At 43.9% G+C, this 22,809-nt stretch overlaps 1 protein-coding gene across 4 annotated transcripts in view; it reads right to left on the minus strand.

The window, feature by feature from the left end:
* RAD54L2 (RAD54 like 2) overlaps positions 1–22,489 on the minus strand; it is a 74,429-nt gene extending 51,940 nt beyond the window's left edge. The window contains exon 1 of one of the 4 annotated variants that reach the window (XM_055803942.1): positions 22,200–22,487. The gene's annotated coding sequence lies outside the window, so the exon portion shown is untranslated. Of the gene's footprint in view, positions 1–22,199 lie in introns of all 4 variants that reach the window. The other 3 variants (XM_055803944.1, XM_055803939.1, XM_055803940.1) reach the window with 3 other exon arrangements.
* Positions 22,490–22,809: the final 320 nt, after the last annotated feature.

The raw sequence follows: 22,809 nt of genomic DNA on the forward strand, positions 1-22,809 counted from the left end.
TGAAGCCTGTGTGTATTTGAAAACAGCAGGTTATTTTTGCTTTTAAATGGCAACAATGTTCCCTTCCAGCTGATGATCAGCCCTAGGAAAACATACATTGTTTTACTCTTTACAGGTTGTACTCAAACCAGTAACTGTCAAGCTGCACCTGCTTCCTTATACTCCACAGAGGAGATGGTCAGCAGTGTTACCTTTGGGGGGGGTCTCTGCTGGTCCCCTGGGATTTCAAGTGTATTTATTTATTTCCACGTTGTCCATACTGCGCTATAAGGCACCTCGCATGCTATCTGCTGGAAATCGTTTCAACAGAAGCATATTAAAAATTTTCTGTGTTTTTACTATCCCAGCAAATTAAGCATCAACCCCCCAAAACACCAATTAAAATAAAGAAGAAATACAATCACTATTAAAATGGCAGGAATTAATTATCATCTACAAATGGGAAAAGCAGAAGTGCTGTCATGCCACTAAATGCTCCAGGTCAAAGAATGACACATGATACAGTTTCTCCCATCAGTATCCTCCTGTGTGTCATCTCTCATGTTTCATCATTCGTTACAGAACCTTAAAAAAAACCCAACAAAACAAAACTACACCACAAAACACTTTCTGGAAATTGTTTAAAGGAAAGGATACGGGTCTTTGTATTTCTATAAATAAAATCCAACCCAGTAGAGAGCAGCTATCTCTCAGACTAGAGTACAAAAGGGCTCTAATCTAAGCTTTATTTTTGTTTAGCAGTAAGTACATGTTCTTCATAAGCTAGCTCTTGACACCCGTTCAGCAGCCGCAGCCATATGCAGGAGAATTATACAGAAGCTTTCAAAAAGACTTAATTAAATCTTGCAGAAGCTGGGTGAAACAAAGACGGTTAACTCCTCTGTGCCTATTGTCACGGTGCTGTCTGCCTTCCTCCTTCCCACCCTCCTCCTCGGCTTCGGCAGCTCCACAGCCACTCTCCACCGCATCAGCCCTGGTCCGGCACCCCGAGATGCAGCAGGGACATGGCCTGACAGGCAGGTGCGCGTTACGCAGCCGTCAAGTGCCCTCGTTTCTCACACCGCTCTGACCCAGTTCGGCGCCTTCCACCCAGGGGAATTACACAACCGGGCCACGCTGTAGCTGCCGCTGCTGCCTCCTGGCTGGGCTCGTCCAGCCTGCCCTGTCCCTCGCCTTCGCACAGGAGCGGCACGGTCAACACTTCCCCGCTGTGGGAAGCGCACTTGGCGAGAGACGAACAGATTACCCTCAGCTAATGCAAGTTACCTTCTGCCTGGGCTTCCCAGCTGTCCCCATCAGAGCAAGGTGCCAGCCTCCTGCCCCGCAGCAATGCTGTGCCCAGAGGGGGTGACCAGCACCACCAGATGCAAACCAAACCTACACACAGGTTCAGCACAGCGCTCAGCTGAACACATGGCGAGGCCGCTGAGAAGATGAGGTGGGGTATTGTTTGAAAACATTTGGAAAAATTCCTTTGGTTTACTCAGAGAAGAGCTGTCATGTTTATCCTACCCAGGAAGTTAAACCCTGCAATCGGCTGCGCATCAAATTAACATCCAAGACAGCCTCTCTCGTGTATTATGTCCTGTCTTTCCGTAAAAATAAACATAGTTCTGAAGTTTTTGGGCTTTGCTTTTTTAAGACAGAACATTTCTGATAATAACTGCCTGCTGTGTGGTGATGGCTACCTCCTCCTCAGCCTGCACAGAGAGGGGGCCTAGTTCTGGACAAGGGTACTTAAAGGGCTTGCAAATTTTGACACATTTCCATTGTCCTCACGTTTTTCTTTCACTCTGCAAAGGTTTTAAATCACCATTTCTTCTTCTGTAGGAAGCTGAGACAGAAATGCAAAAGTGAACTTTCTCCCTTTTAAGTGACAGTTTTGCACTGCAGGATCATGCTCACTGTGAACCGAACTATTAGTGAAACTATCATGGAGGCTGGTGACTTTGCCCATTTCTGTACACCACCACTTTCCTCAGAGGACTCGTCAGCACCACAAAACCTAAACTATTACTTAGTTAATTATTATAAGTACAAACAAGTAAAATGGAAGGACAGGGCATACTGGAGTCCTTCCCTACCTCAGCAAGGAGGAGCAGGATTCCCCTGTACCTCCAAGAAGCCACAGAAGCCAAAGGGGCTTTACAGAAGCTTTTTGCCTGCTACAACACAAGTGGTTTAGGCACAGGACATGCTCATTCCCGAGTACACACTCATCCCATACAAATCCCTTCGGAAAGGGCGGGTTTAACACTAATGCCACTACGGTGCTGAATAGTAAAGAGGATTCCATCACCTCCCCAACCTCCAGCCAAGCCCAATATCTGGGACTAATCAAGATCTGCCCCTTAAAGCCTGTTTTGTAACCAAGACTTCACACTGGTCATTGTGGTGCCTGGCCACAGAAACAGGATCAAGCATGCTGGCAAATCGCAGGAGGATCTGCACAGATGGTTTAATAAAACCAGGTATTTCAAAGTGCTGGATAATGCTCTTCAGTTTCTGCTATACAGTCATGTTTTATGGCAATAATAATTTCCTTTATCTTTTTTGTTTGGCAGCAAAACTATTCATTGGTGAGGGCTGTAAGATTCCTCTTACTCACTCGGCTCACACACAAACACTTCAAATTGAACGTGTGCGAAGGTAACCGCTGGCTCCTTGGGAGAAATCTCATCTTACTGCTAGTCCGCTGCTAGCACAGTTCTGGTACCTTGTAGGCAGCCTTCAGTAACTAAAGGAAAATCATTACAAAGCATACAGGTGGATCACTAAAGTCATGAGCTTAAATGGCTCTGTACAATAAAAAAAAAAAAATCTTTTAACAGTTTGCAAGTAATAACTTGCAATGTTATTGCAAAACAACGAGTATTTTTCTGTCCCATATAAAAATCTGGTAAGAAATAAACCTGAGATCAGTAGGTTTGGATATTTTGATTCTAACAAACATTAGAATTTCTCTAATTTGCATTATGTAACATTAACATCTCTATTTTACATTGTCATGTAAAAAATGGTGGGGGAGAGGGGAATCATTTAAAAGGATAAATATTTCTCGAAAAAGTCAACAGTGTTACTGTCCAGTATTAATGTAGCAGATCCCCTATATGTTTTTAACAAAGCAAACGTTTACTGAAAGATCAACAGGAACTTATTTCCCCCAGTGATAACCCTCACAAATTGCATTTAAAGCCATCCTTAATTGATTACTTGGTGATTTAAATCCCTTCTTCCTTTGCAGTCTGAGACTGTTAAAACTCAAGCAATAGTTTTTTAGCTGTGACTCATAGATAACTGGTGGCCACACACTGCTAGCTGGGAAGGAAGAAAACAGTTCTTCTCCTTCATTTCCTCCTGTTCAAATCGCAATGCAGCTAAGTGGCATTGATCCCCTCTCTAAGTGATGTGTTTACTACAGGAGTATTAAACAGAAAAGCAGAAGCCTGTAAAATCAAAAATTGGAGAGCATCCGCTTGCCCTGGGCGACCCTTCTCCCCACCCCACATAAACATAGGCACAAGGCATCTACTCTTTACTCACCCAAGTATTAAGGAGCCCACTGTGATTTGTGGGGAGCAGGAATTGAGAGAAAAAAAATTAAGAGTGCTTTAAAAACTACTTCCATAGATCAGTTTCGAGAGAGTTGCAGGACCTGCTCTTTTATTCTCTCTAGACTAACAACCTCTTTCCTAAAAGGCACCACAATACTAAAAACAGCCTGAAACTGGTTGTTCCCTGACAACAAAAACAACAAAAGCTGCTGCAAGAAAGGGTAGAAGAAGGGAAAAAAACAAACTAAAACCCAACCCATAAAGAAAAAAAAGGGAGAGCTAATCCTTCCCCTCTGCTGACATGACAGTGCTGGAACAGAGACTGTGACAATGCACATTATATAAGGCCTGGCTCCCACTTCGATCCCCAACAAAAAGAGCTAGTGCGAGTCAATGGCAGCATCTGCAGTGATTACACAACCTGGACTGGTGGCAGCAGCACACACCGGCATCATCCATCCACTCTGCAGGAACCTCCTGCCACAGGGCCCTTTCTCCCCTGCATTTCAGAAAGGATGCAGGTACACCCTACTGCCAATAGTGTCAACATTTTACAACCCTTAAAGAAAAAACTCTGAATATTCTTCATAAGATGTCAGCACTCACTTACATGGACTTCAGAAGGCACTGACAAGCTCTTTACCTCTGGACAAAGCCAGCAGAAATGGGCAAACAATTTCTGTGTGTGTGTATGCGTGTGTGTGTGGGGTTGACCCTGCCTGGACACCAGGTGCCCACCAAAGCCGCTCTATCACTCCCCTCCTCAACCAGACAGGGCAGAGAACACACAGCAAAAGGCTCATGGGTCCAGATAAGGAGAGGGGCAAAACAGACTCAACTCGAGGAAATCAGTTTATTACAACTCAAATCGGAGTAGGATAGTAAGAACTGAAAACCAAAACTTAAAAACACCTTCCCCGCACCCCTCCCTTCTTCCCAGGCTCAACTTCACTCGTGATTTCTCTACCTCCTCCCCACGAGCAGCACAGAGGAACGAGGAATGGGGGCTGCGGCCGGTTCATCACAAGTTTCTGCCGCTCCTTCTTGCTCACTCATCCCCTGCTCCAGCACGGGGTCCCTCCCACGGGAGACAGTTCTCCATGACCTCCTGCAATAGGAGTCCTTCCCACGGGCTGCAGTTCTTCATGAACTGCTCCAGTGTGGGTCCCTTCCACGGGGTGCAGTCCTTCAGGAACAGACTGCTCCAGCGTGGATTCTCCATGGGGTCACAAGTTCTGCCAGCAAACCTGCTTCAGCGCAGGCTGCCCACGGGGTCACAGCCTCCTCCAGGCACCCACCTGCTCCAGCGTGGGGTCCTGCATGGGCACCAGGTGGGTAACGGCTGCACTGTTAACCTCCACGGGCTGAGGGGGACAGCCCACCTCACCACGGCCTTCACCATGGGCTGCAAGGGGAGTCTCTGCCCCAGAGCCTGGAGCACCTCCTCCCCCTCCTTCTTCACAGACCTTGGTGTCTGCAAAGCTGTTGCTCTCTCAGGTGCTCACTCTGCTCCTCTGCTCCATACAATTGCTGCGCAGATACTTCTGCCCCCCCCTTCTCAAATATGTTATCCCAGCAGCACTACCACCATCACCGACTGGCTCAGCCTCGGCTAGCAGCGGGTCCGACTCAGAGCCAGCTGGCATTGGCTCCATTGGACATGGGGGAAGAACCTTCTAGCAACTTCTCACAGAAGCCACCGCTGTAGCCCTCCCACTGCCAAAACCTTGAAGTTCAAACGTCCTACATTACATATATATTTTCCTAAACAATGTTGCACTGCTTTTAAAAGCAATTTTTACAATCATAATAAAGTAGAAATTGACTTCCTATAAATCAACTCTTTCCTTTGAAATACTCAAAACTTCCTCACCAGTGAACAACCCTATCTAGAAGAGTGTTTTGTTTTGTACTGTTTTGTAAAAAAGTTCAGGCTGAGGTAAGAAGCATGTGATTGGTTTTGCTTCCCATAATTACTGATATTCATCTGGATTAACACCATCACAAATGAACAAAAATTTTGTCTCTTACTTCACAGAATCTCCATCGATGTTTTTAGCTCTGGCAGCTTCTGTATAAATGGCACTTGCCTTCCCTGCTACAGAAAATGTTAAGAAAAGGAAACTTCCCTTCCCTGATCACCATTTCTACTTTCAAAGCAAGCAGCATTTCAACATAAAAGCCACTTTCAAGTGCGCCTTTACAGGTTTTGCTCACAGTGCTATAGCTATAGAACAACAAGCAGTACCTGTGAGAGGACTAAAATTCCGAAAAAAGATTTCAAATGATGGGGAAGACTCAATAGTAGGGCATAGCATATCAGGACTCCAAATTATATTCAATACATTTTACACTGGAGATTAATTTAGGGCAAACTTGCCTACCCTGCATTAATGATAACCATTCTCACATTCCAAAGGATAGATTTTAAAAAGTCAGCTCACAGGAGAGGTATGCCAAGCCTTCTCTTTGTGAGTACCCAAACTATGTCATGACACGAGCCAATTCCCACAAGCAAGGAAGATCCGGATAACTGAAAGATCCCTCTAGGAGTTTAAGCTCTTGTTACACACAGGTGCCAGAGAAGAAGTTATGTAATAAATCAAGAATAAATTACATAAACAGAAGCAGTGGAACAGAGAGGAGCGAAAAGGCAAAGAGCTAATCCCCTCTCAAGTAAAGATCAGCCACTGTCACCCCATGAAGACAAGCTATGGCTTTGGTCACTGAGATACGCTAACATTATGGTTTACCTCCCACAGAAGCGGACTGATATAGCTCATAAACAATGCTTTTATCTTTCAGAATGATGAAAATTGCATGTTTTCCCAAGGCTGAAAGGCCTAATTGATCTATCCTGTTTTCTCAGTATCGCCCCATCCACACACTCCTCTTTTTTTTGCCTCCCAGAGAAGCAGACTTCATTACGGAGGAATGATTCACCACCTTTGATTGTTCTCTGCTCAGGAAACAAGCTTTCCCATCAGCAGTGGTCCAGGGCAACCCAACGTCCCCTATGAGACAGGTGCGAGTCACATTGCACACTCATCAACAGATCACAAAGCAAACAGAACTTCAAACTCTTCCTTTGGGCATGTGTCTGCATTTCACTACAAAAAGCTGCAGATGTCTGGGAGTGGTTTCAATGCCTCTTCTTTCCTCCTCTTCAGAAATGGACATAAAACCTGAGGTTCTGCTTTATGCAGTTTTTAGAAAAAGGAAGAATTCAACATGGGTTTGTTCCTCTTTATTCCCTTACCCACCTCTAGCAATGTTAATTACACTAGCGACAAGACAGTATTACTTATGCCACCTACAGCTCACCAAAGAAACCTAATTGGAAAAAGAAAGAAGAAAACCAAAAAATCCTGAAGTAGGAAGAAATGGAAATAAACTGTTTTGAACTCACATGGTATGAGGATGACAATTAGCATGTTAGACCCTAGTTGCACCAGTCTGTCAAGCAATCAGACATTAAACTAATTTTTATTGGATTCCATTGTAGATTAAAAATCCATTAAAGGATTAAAAACTGTCAGAAACATAGGTTTCTTTCAGAGTCATTCCCTCCAACAGAACATTCTACTTGCACAGTGCCGGAAAAACCTACATTAAATGCTACTTGTAAGGCCCCTTTTCTGTTGGTTTTGAGAACAAAGTCACCAAAACCTGCTGATCTTTGCCTTTCCCAGTAAACAAGTCAAAATAAAACACCCTGATCCTTATCTATCTCAAACACACTTGTTTTGATAACACTTAAGACTGACACTATAGGCAGCTCACATGGAGAGCAACTGGATGAAATAGCCTCCTGTGGTTTTATCCTTAGTAAGAAGCACCACTTCGGTTGCATTTTGCTGGCTCAAAACCTCCCAATGGTTTGGACAGGCCTGCAAGGGAGAAGAATGCAGCTTACTGCCCCTCACCAAACAGTACAAACAATCCAACATGCCGTTTGGGGGACCATCTGCATACACAAAAGCCACTCTGATTAGAGATATGAAGTATTATTTCTGAAAAGAAACTGAGCTATGATCTCATGATATACACACTACATTTTTAGCTTACAAAATTGGGAGTATATGACTCTACATACTTAGGCTTACTTTCAAAAAAGCTTTAAAAGCAGCAAAATGCAAGTCTGGCTAAGGAGATATGCAAATATGAACAGAAAGGTAATATATCCTGCAGGTCATTGTACCCTTTTGGTAAACATACCCAAGCTTCCAGTCCTAGTGTACGTTAAACAGGACGTTAACTACCATTACAAATGGGCACAGACATATCCAGTGCAGTAACAGGAAGGTGCAATTGAAAGGGACATATTAGCAAATTATTAAAAAGCACTGTATGGTGAATAAGCACCACAACAGCCATCTACAGGAGTAGCTGCTGGCTACTAGACACAACTCTTAAGAATAAAAATGTCATTATCTCCCAAACGTGCAAATTCACTTCCATAAATGCTAGAAATGTCTTTTGTAGTACTTGTTCTTACTGAACAGACAATACTGTACAGATACTCATACCCATGCAGAATCCAAACATCACATGTCCAAGATTCAGAAGCAGAATAAAGAGCATTCAGCTGTGATCTTCAAAAAACAATAACCTTTAAGGTATTCTTCCTCTCAGAGTTAAGTGCAAGTTACAGTCAACTACGTTGCCCAAGTGACCACTTTTTCTATCAAAGCTCATTTAGCATTTGCAAATGCTGCTTGACTGGCAGCCATACCCAGCAAGCAAATACAGAAGGAACTGCAGGCAAGCCAGTTCTTCCAGCGTCCTGCTAACTCGTTTCCATCCCAAGTGAAGGGGACCATATGCTCTAAGAAGTCAACATCCCTACACCCAGCTGCTACCTCCCAAAATGTAACAGGAACAGAATTTCTTGTCCCATCTCTATTTTTCCTCCCCTTCTCTTGAATTACTAGTTGGATTATGGAATTACTAGTCTTGAATCAAGATTAACCAAATCATTTTACTGAAACTATCCATTTATCTAATTGTAGGAATTCTTGATCATTATTGATTTGGGCTGAACTCAGAAAGTTGAGTAATAACTATAACTCTTCTTTTGATCGGAATTCTTAAGTACAATTAAGTATTCTTTAACAGAGAAAACTAGTTATATGGCACTTCCAGAGCAGATTTACTGGCAATGCTGTAAAATGTCACTCAACTTCATTCATAGTTCTCTCTCTGTTAGGAATGAAAGGGGCAAATGATAAAAGTTAAAGACTTTCTAGAGGATGCACCTTCTCATCACAACAAAAGTGTGTGTGTATATACAATTTTTTTCCTCCACACACAAAAGGGTTCCATACTAGCAGCAGCAGCTAACAACTCTGTTCTCATGCCGTTAAAATAAGCATTTAACTGACCAGAAGTATCGATTTAGTTGAAATATAAGATCTCCTCTCTTGTTTTTCACGAGAGCTATGGTAAGTATAGGAGGAAGAAAAAGGCACTTCTAAACAATTTTTTTTTTTTTAAGACAGTCAGGAAAAAAACATTTTCTTACAGAGTCTGCATGACTAAGCAGATCACCCATTTCCTCAGTGTTCTCTACTCATTATCTGGGTCTTATTTCTCTCAAGTAGTTAAGTATTGACATTATAGAATAAACAAATTCAGATCACATAATAAAGACTTCAGCTACTCACATTCCTTGGCGAACAGGATGTGAAGTTGCAGTAGACAGAAACTTAAAAATGCTAGCTAGGTTAAATCTTACTGCACATTGTCAAGAGTTAAGAGTTCCACCCCCACCCCCCAAAAAAACCCAAACCAGCTTCCCCAGGAAATTGTCCTCCAGAGATAACTCAACCACATCCCAGGATTGAGGGAAAAAAAATCAGAAAAAAAATCTCTGCTGGGGTAACAGCTTTTCCCCAAATATCTCATCTCAAAAGCAGTTAACTTCTTCAACCCCAAATCTTCTCTATTCTATGCAACAGTCAACTTGCCATGCAGTTTTCAAGGCAACTGCTTTACCCCATTTTGAGCTTGTGGTACCTTTCATACACTAAGTATTGAAAGACACTGAATTTGTAAGGTTTATTTTTTGGTCCTGTTTCCCCCAATTTGTTGACACCTACAGACAAGAAACTTAAAACCCAACCGATGACACCTCTCCTGCAACTTCTTGATTTAAGAAAATATTCTTATTCTCTGTTCCTGCTATCTCCCACACCCCAACATCCCCTGCAAAAACAATCTGACTTTTCTTATTTCCTAAGCCCAGAAGCTTGTGTTTAGTTGTCAAGGTGCACCCCATAACCCTGGCACTTTTTTTAAGGAAGGAATATACAACTCTTGCACTACTGGAAAGGAGAAGCCACAGCCCGACGCCTTTTTCACACAAATATTAAGTGGGGATGCTGCAAAAGTAATGCAAAGCTCTGGACAGTTACATCACACTACGAATGCTGTTTCTTTCCCTTTCAGCAGCCAGCAATGCAAATAATAAATGCAAAGACCAAATAAAAAAGAGAGTGATAAGCGGGAGATGGCAACCAAAACCTGATGCTAATTCCCCCAATTAGAGAGACAGTGACATGCCCTGACATTGACAGACAGCTTTTAGATTTCATAGGCACCAGAAGGGTAATAAACATTTGGCCTTGATTAAATTACCCATTTTTCTCTCTTGCTGATTGCAGCTTCTCAGACCTCAGACAGACCCCACAAGCAGCTGCTTTCCCACCAGTACACCACTCCCACAGTGTACCAGCACAGCTACCTGCACGGCTGGACAGCAAGCTCATCCAGCTGAAAAACAACCTGGAAGCAAAATTCAGTTCCCAAATGTAATTTACTACAAAGCTGCATGAACAGCTGTGGAGGAACAAAGGAAAAAACAGTCAGAGAGTGGGAACATGCAGTCCTGGGTATGGTCTGACCAAGCTGGCACCACTGTCCACAGGGACATGGTCTCAGCAGCCAGAATGCTGCTCCAGTACAGGGGACAGACAGCATTTTGATCTCAGAAAGCAAGACGGTCCTTGTGACAAAGCTTCCTTAGCTTCAATCAAAAGTATGGTGCATACATCTGAGGTGAGACATGAACATTCTCATACTTAATCCTTTCAATTGTCTCTTTCTTTAAATAGTCATGGCATCACTATGTGGTTTGTGTGGAGGGCTATCTGTTCCTGAAGTTCATTTTGTTGGGTTTTTTAATTGAAAAAATAAATGCAATTGCCACTCAAAAGGCAAATGTATCATAAATTTTATATTATGCAGTTGGGCACCTTTGCTGCGCACATCTCTCTTCTCACAGAAAACACTTTTAAACTGCCCAGAGCTCAAAATACTGATAAACTCATGTAAGTCCTTAACATTTAACATATTTAACGATAGCCTCTGTGAACAGGTCCTTGTAATTACATGCTGGGGGATACCAGCATGACAGGGGCAAAGAAAGGATAAGGCTCTGTTCTGGGGAGTGGGAAGATAAGCTGCCCTGACCCAGAGAAACTGGTAGCTAGCACTGACAGAAATTTCTCCAGGTCAGGGCAGGTCCTCCTCTCCTAAATGCACTCAAACAGGACTTGTGAAAGGAACACCTTTACGTGGTAACAAAGGGAAGTGATGCAATCTGCACCATGAGAACAAATGGGTCATTTCTTTAACCTCCCGAAGGGGAATTTGCTTTGGCCATGATGCCCTTGCCTGAGATCAAGGGACAATTTTTAGTACCTGAATAAAAAGAAAATCACTTGCTGTGTGTACCTTTTGCTGTTTTCATGTTTTGTCTTCCTATGTCTGAGATAAGTAGATATTCCTGGGCTGCCCTAGAACACAGACCGTTCCCCAAAATCTTCAGGGAATCAATATTTTATTTTATTCTTGATCTCAGAAACCTCTTCTTTGCTCCCAATCTACACTACACTTCGCTGCCTGCTTAAAAAGCACAGTTGCTGACATGCACTGCTCTCTCCACTTCAGGACTAACCTACCCACAAGAGCAGGGGCCCCCAACCCAACCTACGTAACCAAGGGCCACTGTGGAGTTCTGGCCGTAAATACATACTGGTATACACAGCCTCTCATGCACATTCCCTGCTTGCTCTGGGCTTGTTTCACTTAAGACTTCAAATTCATCCAAACTGCTCAAAGAGACAGACCCAGCTTTGCCATGAAGTCCTAAAAGCCTTCTCTCGTCCTTTATCCTACTAGGAATGAAGTTGCCACTCACGTAATTGCTACTCTTCGTCTGCATTTTCTGACCCAGGCCACAAGTAACCCTTGCACCTTTTACAATCTAATACTAAATAACGTCACGGACAAGCAAAGGTGTAGGTGAGGACAGGTCCCCTCAGCAAACATGAGAAAGACACCTGTCTGGTACAGGATGTAGGAGGAGTTCCAGCACAGTAAGATGAAACAAAGTAGAAAAACCTGAAATCCTTATATCCTGAGTTCTACGATCCTCATCCCCCAAAATTTCATCCAGACTGCTGGACAATTCACTCTGTTCCCCCTCAGTCTTCCCTGCCATAACTAATGAGAGAGTTGGAGTTAGCTGATAATACTCATGAAGAACAGAAGCATAAACCTGACAGGATTTCACACGGGAACAGCCAAAAATTATTTGCTTCCCCTCTGCCCCATCTTTTTTTATTATTTATTTATTTTCTATGACAGCAAACACAAATCAAAAAGCCACCCATGAAGAAAACAAAAACTAGAATCTCTAAGGGTTCAAAAAGCCCATTCAAGGGTAGGCTTGAGTTTCTTTTGGCTACCATCTAACAAATACAACCTACTTAACCTGAAACCTAAAGACAGTAAAAAATGAAGGTGAGATAGCAATATTATTTTTATTCAAGGAAGAGACATCAGCAATTTCAACTTTCAAATTCATTTTCTATAAGGTAAAGGCGAGGATTTTTTAATGAAATTAAAAAAAAAAATACAAGTTGAAGTTTAAAAGGAAGATTAATTATTTCTGGAAATCTAGAAAGAATGCCTGCATTAAAACTTCTGCGTTTTTTTTTTTTTTTATATACCCATTTGGAGTTTCCCCAAAGAAATCAGGAAAAAATGTTAGCTAAATTGCAGCTTCTTCATTTTCATCTCTCACTCTTCTCCAGTTTCTGTGGTGCAATTTTTCTACAATAATAACAGCAGTTGTAGTTAAAGCTGCGAGACTTGAAAAAACTAGAGAATTCCATTAAAAATACATGACAGTGTATTTGAAGGAAAATTATGTTCCAAAGTACTTAAGAACTGAAAGAGACCAGCAACAGATTTAGAAATAGAAACAGCATTACTTTTAGAACTATTCTAGATCCCAATGATCACATTTCAGAGGAAGAAATTTAAAAAAGAAAAAAAAAAAAAAAAGAAAGGAGACTCCAGTTTCAGCTTTGTGTCCTCCAAAGTCTTGTCTGCAGTGGAGGCTGACACTCCAGAGTGACATGCAGTCAAAAATGTCTAGACTACAACTGTAACTCATCATTGCTGCCTTGCTCTTGCCAATCACCAAAATCTCAGGGTCTACACAAGCTGTATTAACTCCCCAAAGCCTGTGTGGAGGCATGAGACCCTGGGCCAGATGCAAGACCACACCAGTCCTTCAGTGATGCAACTGCCTACAACAGCCACAGTCAAGGAGAAAAATGCACACATGGGGAAGTACATTCTAACTTAAAACACTCCTAGAGGAGAAGCAACTGTAAAGAGAAGTCAGAAGATCAGTTAAAAAAAAAAAAGGCATTGTAAGACTGCAAGTAAAGAAACTGTTCACTTACAATAACCCTTTCTGTCTTTCTTCACTGCCTTCTTTTTGTCAGCAAAATGGGTCAGACAAGATAACACAAACAAAAGCAAGAGATACAGGAGAGACACACCCCTCCAAGAAGCAAGGAAATTTAAAGATTAAACTATAAACAGCTTTCCTCAACAAAAGGATTTTATCTCTAAGTCTTCCTGTACAGGACAGCCCAAGAGCACAAAGAAAAGAATACAAGACCTTGCCTGCCTTGATGAAATAATAATATAAGCAATAGAGGGGGAAAGGTAGCACTTGGCTGGAAAATGCTCTGAGGAGGTGACTTCTTCCAGCAGGACTGTCCCTTTCAGTGATAAAGTCATTTGCTATTGCACCAGCTCTCCCCCAAAACCAGAGCTACTGAACATATGTATTAAGTCTGATGCTTGCTGGAAACACCTTTTCTGCAGAAGAGCTGTTTGGTGTATGCACCCACTTCCTATGGAAGTCGAGGGAGCACCTGGGGAAAAGGCTATCTGCCACAGCAAAGCACCTGGCTCCTGCAGGCTGTTATTTCTCACCGCCCTTCCTCCACCACATGACTGGGCCTGCACTTGTCCTGTGAAGGGGGAAAAGATCAAGATGTCTGGAAAGGTGCCTACCAGGAGTAAGCTGCTGTCACAGCTGGACTAGCTCCCATCACGGTCCCAGAAGGGTTTAGGAAAACATCCCAAACCAACTGTCCTGAAGGCGACTCAGAACCCACAAGCAATCAATCACCTCTGTAATGGCCAAGGCAGGAGAGGACTCGCAGCTTTTTATCTTCCTCTCTACGTCCTTCACCACTTTGACAGATACGATGAAACAGAAGCCATCCCTTTTGTTGGACAAGAAGCACACTGATTTCATACCAGCAGAAAAACATGAGACACTGCATCCTTCTGCATCCACATGCAAAACTACCTCTGCCACCATGAGCACATGCAATTTCTTCCCCCAATGAAAAAGTAATTTTTACAGAATGTAATGACTTAGCCCCCAACACTGACAATAGAAAGTTTACCTCTCACTACTGCTGAGTAGAACTCTTAAAGAGCACGTTATCAGATTTTTGAGGAAAAAGACTGTGGCGGATATTCCAGTTTCAGTTTTTTCAGGAAATGAAACAGCCATCCCTGTCCGTCCCTATACAGCCCCCTCCTTTCCCCATCACCAAAAATGGCAGTGCCTCAAAAAAAAAAAAAAAAAGAGAGAGAAAACAGAACACAAACATTTGATTTCATTTAAGTACGTGGTTCATACGAGCACATTTATTCCCTTGAGAGACCATATATTAATGATTTAAAGGAGTGCTATAAAGAACAACTATCATAATCAGATCATTTGACTAACCCCAGTTGGGGCAAGAAGAGAGACCTTATCTGAACACGGCTAGGCAAGATCTGTTCGGCATGTGCAAATACTCCTGTACTTCCATGGTGGCATGTACAATCATACAGTCACAAGTACCTGTACAGCGTACATGTGCAAATACTCCTCACACATGTCTTTCAAATTACATTTCATCCTGACCTGATGACTTCAGGAGATAGAGACATCCTAATTTCCCTTAAGAGTTACAAGCATCTTCCTAATGCCTTCAGTGGTTAGTCACATTCATTGTTAACAATCTGTGCCTTTTTTCCAACTTGAAATAATCTTTTTAACTTCCAGACACCGGCTGCTATCATCTCTTTTTCCACTAAATTAAAGAGCCCTTTGGTACACAGCCTATTTTGCCCAAAGAAAATTGAGAAATTTCTAAAATACTCTGCGATAAGCTAAACCAATCGAGCACTTTAAGAAAAAGTTTTATAATGTGTGACTTAATCACCCAAGCAACACCAAATGCTACACCACCTTTGTTGCTTTGGAACATCTCTTTAAAAACACTAACATTAAACCTGACCAAAATATTTCCCATCTGATTTCACCTCTCAGTCCTTATTCAGTGTTTCCTGCTATTATGGACATATGTTAGTATTAAAAAAAGTAATTAGCTTACTTTAGTAGCCCTTATGTCTACAGTGTTACTCTGAGGACTCACATACTGCTGTATATCTGCTCTGGTCCTGCCATCCCTTCCAAGGTCACTGGTTTCTGGAAGCACAATTCTTTATTCTAAACGTACAGCCTCTAGCCTTTTCCACAACATGCATAACTTTGTGCTCCAGCTCTATAAAACATATTTGGACATATTAGACCCAGTTACCCAAACAATTCAGAGGATGCTGTACAGCTGCCATTCCTTTTCATGCTTCACCACTCAGTGCAACCTTTACATAATCCACAAATTTGATCAGCTCTAGTTTCATGCTTTCTTCCAGGCCACTGATAAAAATAGACCCGGATCTACTATAAATCCCTGAAAAATTCTCCATTCATATTCTGTTTTCCACATCTACTGTTTTAAATCTAGGTTTTGACTCACTGACCATACATGAAACTGTATCTGTTGAGCAAGATTCACTTTTCAACAACACCCTCATTGATTATCATGGAGGCAGCATGGGAATACAATTATCACACAAATCCCCTACGTAAGTATATGTGTGATACAAGAGCTTTAATTACAATTTTTTGATCTTCCAGAGCACTGGTACTAACCAGTTATGCAACTGGTTAGGGTTTTTTTAGTTTAGTTGTTGTTTGGGTTTTTTTAGTTTAGAATTTGCTTCACTAATTTTAAGTAAATCCTACTACCAGCCCTCCTCAATCAATTACCTTTTGAGTAACATCCCGTTTTCCAAGTTGATTCAGCAGGATGTGTGAGCACCTCTACTTCAAAATCCCTTTCCAGGCTTTGTCAGGTTCATGGATTTTGTTTGGTTTGGGGTTTCATTGGTTCGTTGGTTGTTGTATTAGCCTTCACATGCAACAAACAGCTAGAGCAATTCACATGAAATCAATACACTTTAATAACATATTTATTTTGGATTCAACAACTCCAAATATAACAATCCCCACTTAATTGATACCAATACCCTAGATAAGACTTAAGTTTCTCAGAGACCGCAGAAAATCTTTGATGAACTATCATGTCTCCAAAACATCGTTTCCATGGTTCTGATGGGCTAGAAAAGCTTTCTTCACAAGCAAAAAATTTAGGTAATAATGTTCATCATCACAGGAAGAAAGTATAAGTCAAGATTATGCTACCTCCACCATGTTTCAGTTTTTTCCCATACCATGTTTGCCCTACAAAATCTTTGTACCTGATCAGCCATCCTGGCTAAGCAATGGAAGGGTTCTGCACTTCCTGGTAATCAGTTCTGCCCTTGTATAGCTCTAGTTCTTTGTTAATTAGATGAGGCTAGCTTTCCACAGAGAATGCCAGAGTAAAGTTATCTGCCTGTAATCTGACAAATCACTACCAAACTTCTTTAATTGCTTTTATAAGTTTTTATGTAACAGCGCCTTACGAGAGGTGCTAAAGCATGTTGTTTTGCATGTCAGGCCTCGACCAAAGTCCTCATGTTCAGCCTAAGTTTCAACGTCCTTGTAACACAAGAAAGCATGTGGGTATATTGAGCTTTTCCAACTTTGATTTTCTGCTTATCTGCTAGCAAAAGTTCACCAGCATAGAACCAATTACACTGGCAGAAGAGAGCTTCTGTTAATATGCTTAATTCTTGGCTAGAACTTTCAGTTATAGCAGGAGAAAGTGGTTTGTGCCAGTGTATTGCATCTACTAAGGCTTCTACTAGTACCAGTAAGTGTGCACATGCAGAAGAGGAGGACAGTCACACCCAAGTCGTATCAGGAAGAAGCTAGTTCATCTCATCAACTCTCCTCCTTTTCAAATACGTGTTCAAGAAGCTAATGGTAACAGCACTTCACAGCTCAAAGCCTCCTAGGATTTAGGACAGTGGTAGAGGGCACAGTTCACAAGGTTTGAATGCTGTACTCCATGACTCCATGTTTATACTGTAAGCCACACTGACAGCATCTAACAGATCCCTTCGGTCTCATTTTAAGGCAACTAACTAAAAGTCTTCCCCTTAAGATTTCTGCATCCTTGAATAGTATCTTCAGTCATGAAGTTATTCAGCACTTCTGAGCACAGAATCAATACTTCCTCCAGACAGGTGCATACCAGCTTTTATGTCTATTCTGATGTTTAATTAATCAACTGCCACAAATAGCTAAGTTAGTTCATACTTCCTTTCTTCTTTCTGCATTCAAACTTGCAGACACACCTGTAAAAGAGCAGCTTTGGGACAAGCTGACAGGCCACCACAGAGTGCTTCAAATCACTGCTCCTATTCGCACATTTTAGAGCATGCTGAAAACGCTGTTCTTAAAGTGATGCAATACTTTCTTTTTTTTTTCCTTCTCCCCTCCAAGTGTGTTTTAGTTATACTCAAAATGCCACAAGATTTTTGGAGGTGTCAGACTGACCCCAAATCCAGCATTACCACTGAGCAAGAACAAGATTTAAATTACCACAACTGCTCCAAGATTACAACAGCACTGAATCAGTCTCAGTTGCAGGACTAAACTGACATTCTGCTATTCCACTTCAGACATAAAATTGAGTCAATGGTATGAGTGACCTTCAAGAATTTCTAAACACCTATTTTCTACACTTTGAGGTATTTTTCAAAGCAACAATTCCTGAGAAGTTTTATATCTGCATGGCTGAAAGCAATATATACTTTTTCAAACCCCTAACTTTTTTCCCCTCCCCCAAAAACCACTTGTTTCTACTTCAGATATACTAATTCTGTTAGCAAATATGTGCAATTAGCATTTGCTGGTTACCATATACGAAATACTGATCACTAACTTTCTTTGTATTTCTTAGAAAGAGAAGTCACCAGCTAGCTGGTTTAAAAGAACAATGACTTAAAAAAAAAAAAGAAAAAAAAAAGAAAACCAACACATAAACACTACCACCATATTCTCGGAAGTCCAACTAGCTTCTAAAGGTGCCTGTTCAACATTTTTTCCCCTCTCATGGCTACCTGCAATTCCACCTTCTTCTTTCTCATAGTATGTAATGACACTTGATTTCACCAACTAATTCTGCCCCTGTCTCAAATAACAAATGGTGTTACTTTATCATTCCCCTTCATCTTTAAGGTTCTATTTCTTAACAAGCATAAAACCCTAGAAGCTAAACTTAAGGTTTCTAAAAGTTAACAAGGAATGAAGTTTTCAGTCATTGTTTCAACTCATCTAAATATCAGCTTCTACACATGTTATTCTACAAGTCTGAACCTAAGTATTTATTTCTGCTCCTTCTGTGTTGATGCAAGTACTTCATAAACACAGATTTAGGGGACAGGAGGAAACCTCTCTCTAAATTATTTTATTTTTATATAACTAAAAATGTTGCTTAAACACAACAAACTCCTGTCTTGCAATGAGCATTCTCTGAAACAAATCCTGCTGTAATTAACCCAACGTATTTGACAATCAGGAAAATATTATATAGAAATTATTTAGCATAAACAGAAAACACACGTCTCAAAATCATACCTGTACCAAGCATCTAGAAATATCAAATAGTACTTAACCTCTGCAGGAACCAAGTTCTCCAGAATTAAGTTTAAAATAGGGAACTTTGTTAGCAGAGAATTATTTATCCTACAGGGTATTATCTCCCAAAAACTTTGAAGCACCTGAAGGAAACAAGTTCAAAGAAATTACATGAACATAATTGCAATGCAACTAACTGCATTCTTAAAACCGCTGCACCTAAATGTTTCGTTTAACTCAGACCCATAAACAACACTATTTGAAAACACACTTCCTACATTAATACATCCTGGATTTGAATGTGATCAAATGGGATTCAACTCAGCCTCATGGGAAAAGCCTCCCTCCACTGCCACTCCCTTCCTAGGCCTAGTAACCAGATACATCGCAAAGAGGTATTTGAAACAATGAAATTTTGAGAAAAACAGTCAAGGCAACACAACAGGCAGACCTGCTGGCTGGACACACAGTCAGGGGAAGTGTGACAGCAGAAGAGTTAGGAAAAGCCAAGTCACCACAACAGTCACCACTAGCTACAACTGGAATGTGTGGGATGGAAATACTACTGTTCAGTGCTGCATAAGGTGTAATCTGACACACGTGTGTATATACATACACATAGTAATGAGTTTCTTTTCAGAGATGCATGGCAGGAGGATGAGAGACAATGTTTGTGTGCGGGTGTATACAAATACATACATGTACATACACGTATATGTACACACAAACACAAAAGGTAACACACGGTGGGCAGCAGGCTAAACATGAGTCAGCAGTGTGCCCTGGCAGTGATGCAAGCTAACAGCACGCTGGACTGTATCAGCAGGAGTGTCGCCTGTCTGATCAAGGGAAGCGATCACGTCCTTTCACTTGGCGCTTTTCAGACCCATGTGAAACACCATGTGCGGTTTTGGACACCCACAGTACAAGACAGACACAGAGAAACCAGAGTGAATTCGACAGAAGGCTACCAAGATGCTCACAAGGATAGACCACTTGCTGTGTGAAGAGAGGCTGAGACATGGCATTGCCCAGAACGGAGAAGGCTTTGGGGAACTGGCAGCACATCTCCTGTACCTACATGGAGGTTATCAAGAAGACAAAAGGCTGTGTGCAGGCTCTGCACAGAGGCATGTGGCAGGAGGACATGAGACAAACTGCAACAGTGGAGGTTGTGACCTGACATAAAAAAAAAAAAAAGTTTTTTCCCTGTGAGGACAGTTAAGCACTGGAACACCGAAACAGAGACGGATGAATCTTTGTCTTCGGAGGATTTAGGACCTGAACTAACAAAGTCCTCATCTGAACTTGATGTTGATCCCACTTCGACCAGCAGGTTGGACTAAGATACCTCCTGAGGCTCTTTCCAACCTGAATTATTCTATGACATCAACTTGGATCCTGGAGAATGTAACAATGGCCTGTTACAGTTTCCTATGCCAGATGATACCTTCCAAATCTCCACTAAAATGCAACCGCTACTGAGATGAGACAGAAAACATGTTCGGTTTTCCTCCTCAGAAAAGCACATAATTTTCCCATCCAGAACCTGCAATATTCCCCAATATCAACACTGGAATTTCAAGATATTTTAGGGTTGCAGAAGTTACCAGTTACCTGAGTGTAGTACAAGTGGAACGCGGTGGCTAAACATTCAGCTTTTTTTTAGGAGAAGGTGGTATTCAGCCTGAGACAGCATCAACCCAGAAAATTCACACATCCACAGCAGCTTTTCCTTAAAGCAGCAGCTGCATTTTTCTTGAAAATTTCTAATTCAGCACCTACCCTTAATGAACAACCCCTACATTCTGATGCTGATAAGGTCACTGGTAAGAAGCTACATTGTTCGTTCTGTGTATTCAGAATGTATAGCTCCATACCTGGGGAAAGAAGCCTCACTTAGCAAAACAAGGCCACATCAGAGCTCCCATCACAAGCACCTGCAGTGGTCTAAGCCGGCTGTTTTGTTTTCATCCCTCTGCAGGGTGCTAACACCTCTAGAACAGAACTATCAAAACAAAGGCTGTTTATTCTAAACTAATGGATTTTGCATTGAAGCAGCCAGAGAGCACTCACAAGGTCCACTACTCTAAGTTGGGGGGGGGGGGGGAGGGGGGACGAGAGGCAGTTACCACCTTCAGACAGGTAGCAGGAACATCTTGAACTGATGCAGAAGTTTCTGCAGCGATTTCCTATAGGTTACATGATTATTCACTAAGAATGATGCTTGGATAACCATGCAAACATCCAACAAAGAATATCGTACATTAAGGAAGTTAAGAGATAAGCAAATGTAATCATTAGCATCTTATTAGCATAAAAAAGGGGGGGAAAGAATTCCATTCTTACCTTTTAAACATTTTTTCAATTTTTTTTTCCAATTTAAGCATTTATTTTTCAATATAAAAGCCCCACCTGCATATAAAGTGATGCACTAAGAACTTTTTAAAGCACCAGTTTTGTACTAATCAATGAAGGGTTGGGAGGGAAAATTGATGGGAGTTTATGAGCATCTCTCAAATGTGAGTGCTGAAACGTCCAGTCACCAGTGCAACTACCAGCAAAAGTAACCCATGAACGGTTCCAGGGGGGAGGAAGGGCAAAAGCGGTGAGCCAGGCTCAAGCGAGAGAGCTAACAGCCCAGCACACCAGGCCTTCCCCCTCCACAGCTCACCGAGTCTCACGCCGACACTAAATTATTACTTTGTGCGTCTCTTCACCAGCCCTACCGACCACGCAGCGCAGTCACGGCGGTGTGACCGCATCAGGCCCCCCTGGCTCGGCGCCTGCCCCCCGCACTGGCCGACACCCCAGCAGCCACGACACCCCGCGGGAGGCAGGTGCAGCACCCCCCCCCGCCCCCGAACCAGGCACTCGCGTAGGCCCCGGAGCGCGGCAGGGCGCTGAGAAGGCGCAGCCCGAAGCTCGGGCTCGGCGGGGCCCATGCCGCCCGCCCCGCTCCCACGGCAGCCGTCGGGGCCCGGGGGCGGCAGCAGCCTCAGCCCGGCAGCCGCGCAGCCCCCCGCACCCTCGCACCGCGACCCGCCCCCCACGCTGCCCCGCCGCTCCGCAGGAGCCGGGGCACTTGCCCGGCCGCCCCCCCCGGGCCCGGCGGCCGCATCGCACCCCCGGCCCGCTCAGACCGGGTGGCCGCTTCCCTGCCGCCCCCCGCCCCGGGCCTGGCAGCCGCTGCTCCGCTGCACGCCCCCTGCTCCCCAAAGCCGGGTGTCCGCTCGCCCACCGCCATAGCCCCCCCCGGGCCGGGCGGCCGTCACCCCGCGCCGCTCCTCATGCGCCCCCAGCGGGGCGGGGCAGGGCGGGTGGCCGCGGGCCTCCGCCGGCGCGCCCCTTCCCGGCCCGCTCCCATTGTGGCGGCGGCGGCCCCACCGCTGAGCTCTCACCTCGGCGGGGGGCGGGGGGCTGCGGGCCGCGGCGAGCCCCGGGAGCTGGCGGCCGCCCGCCCGCCTCCGTCCCGGCCTGGGCTCTCAGCCGCCGCTCGGGGGCCGCATCACCCAGCGTCCGGCCCCCCACCCCCCGCCGGAGCAGCCGCAGGATCCCCCGGGCAGCAACAGGCACCTCCGCCGCAAAGGTTCCGCAGGGCGGAGAAAGGTTCCTCCTCGCCCCGGAGGGCAGGAAGGCGGCGGTAGCCGTGCGGCGCGGCGGGGACGGGGCGCCCCGGCCCTGAGGGAGCCGCGCTCCCCTCGGCGGCCGGCGGGGCCCGCTCCGCGCCGCCAGGGCCGGCCCACCCTCCGGAGTCCCGCGGGCCCCATCCGCCGCCCAGGCAGCCCCAGGGGCAGGGCCGGCGGTCCCGGGAGCCCACCTAGGGGCTGGAGCGGGTAACGGCGGGGGACCCCGGCTGCCCCTCCCTCTGACCATCGGCCGTGAGGAGAGTTACTGCGCGGAGCGCCGGGGTACCCACCCCCCCTTGGTGGGATGCTGCTAATTAGCCACAGAGTCCCCGGGTAATTAAGGTTGAGGGGCCTCAGGGGCTCTCCTCCAGCCCGCCCCTCA

The sequence above is a fragment of the Falco peregrinus genome, chromosome 5 (genome assembly GCF_023634155.1).
Source record: "Falco peregrinus isolate bFalPer1 chromosome 5, bFalPer1.pri, whole genome shotgun sequence".
NCBI lineage: Eukaryota > Metazoa > Chordata > Aves > Falconiformes > Falconidae > Falco > Falco peregrinus.